Below are 1,859 nucleotides of genomic sequence, written 5' to 3' on the forward strand. Positions count from 1 at the left end.
TTAAATGCAATCTATCTATGCATCTTTTGAATAATCTATCATTTTTTCATAAATTTTTAATTATTTTGAAAATATGTAACATATCCTTAAATTGAAATACATAATGCACGATAAAACTGAATTAATAATAATTGAATTATTAACTCAAGTATGTTACATATGTAGACGCGCTACATGGAATGATTAATAAAATTTGTGGTTTAAGATAAAAGTCAAAATTTTTTTGATACATTATATTTCAAATAATTATAAATTTTCTTTATATATTTATACGTTAGAAAATACTTCGCTAAAAATTTCTTAATTGAGAATAACACTTTTACTTAAAGATGATGTAGTACTTAATAAAATGATATTTATCTGTCTGTCCATTTATCAATGTATTTTAATTAATTTATCAATGTATTTTAAAAGCGAAACAATGATAGCGTGATCTCTTCCTATTTTAAAACTAACTTAATCGTTTTATATATAATACTAATATCCGATCGCCAAATACCATTCTCGGAATAGATGACCGGTGCTATAGACCAACTTATCTTTAAAACGCTAAATTGCCTTTCATTGTACAGATCGGGGATCTAATTCAGGAAATTCTATTTCTTGTAATACGTGACGAGTCCATGTATATTAAGGCTCGTCAGGAACATCGCACTGTCAATCACATTTGAAAATAGATTCGCTTCGTGAAGATATTTCGATTTTCACCGCGGAAGTTGGACATAAAGCTATTGGATAGCGCGGTGATCTTTAATAATATCGTAGGATGTGATCAATGATGGTAATTTATCGGCGATTCGGTAATTTCAAGTCAATTCGATGCGAGGTACTGGCGTTTAATATCTGATTAAATTTTATCAGCGGTGCGATTGACAAGTCCGTATCTAACGGAAAGAATTAAACGACGGCGATTCTATTAAGAGCGCAATGCGAAAAACTTAATAAAGATGGACAGATGGAGCTCGTCGCAACTTGCTTGAAAATATTTTCCTTCCTCAAACGCTAATTAAGCGTTCCATTAATGAAACGCTGAACGTGTTATTTAGGTTGGAGGGATCTATATTAAAGCGACCATGTTAAACGTGCGTGACGTTTCTATCATTTGGAGAATAAATAAATAATTCTCGTCTTTTATTAAGAAGCGTATCAAAATTATTCTTTGTCATATTAACGTTGCATCCACATTCAAAGAAAAACATAGTGATGATCATGGTAATTATAAATAACTGAGAAAAATGCAATTAAAGCAACAAAAAGAGCCAACAAGAATGATATTTTGAGACTGAACAAAATTTCTGATTATATAATAAAATCAGAAATTTTATATTTGATTTCACTAAAACGCCATTCTTGCTGAATTTTTTTATTGGTTTAGTCAGGACATTTTTCTCAGTGTGACAACTATACGAGTTTTATATAGAGAATTAAGGAAAGATTTTTATTTATTGGGTAAAAAAATAAATTAATTTTTTGGGAAATTTTTTTTAATAAAAGTATAAAATCCATATATTTGGAATATTGTTTTACTGTGATTAAATGTATAATTACAGTTTTTTAAAATTAAATTCGATCAAAAATTATGCCTGTCAATTCTTTTTAAACATGGAATATCTCCGTCACTCTGGTTGGCAAGATATTTTTTCTTCAGATCATCCAAAATATTAAAAAATTTGAACGTTTAATTTTACTTACATATAGTTATTTTTTGACGAAAAACAAACCGTCATATATTTTTACTTTTATTGTAAAAAACTCAGCCAATTTTTAGGACGAAGTCGATGACTTTTAACAAGCCGTCATTTCTTCAATTATTTTTTTGCCTATCCCTTCATCAAACAATAACTATATATATATATATA

At 28.2% G+C, this 1,859-nt stretch overlaps 1 protein-coding gene across 1 annotated transcript in view; it reads right to left on the minus strand.

Moving 5' to 3' along the window:
- The window catches only part of LOC108755151 (zinc finger protein 423 homolog), a 58,878-nt gene that overhangs the window by 14,146 nt on the left and 42,873 nt on the right, over window positions 1–1,859 (minus strand). The window lies entirely within an intron of this gene.

Source organism: Trachymyrmex septentrionalis, unplaced genomic scaffold (assembly GCF_001594115.1).
Source record: "Trachymyrmex septentrionalis isolate Tsep2-gDNA-1 unplaced genomic scaffold, Tsep1.0 scaffold122, whole genome shotgun sequence".
NCBI lineage: Eukaryota > Metazoa > Arthropoda > Insecta > Hymenoptera > Formicidae > Trachymyrmex > Trachymyrmex septentrionalis.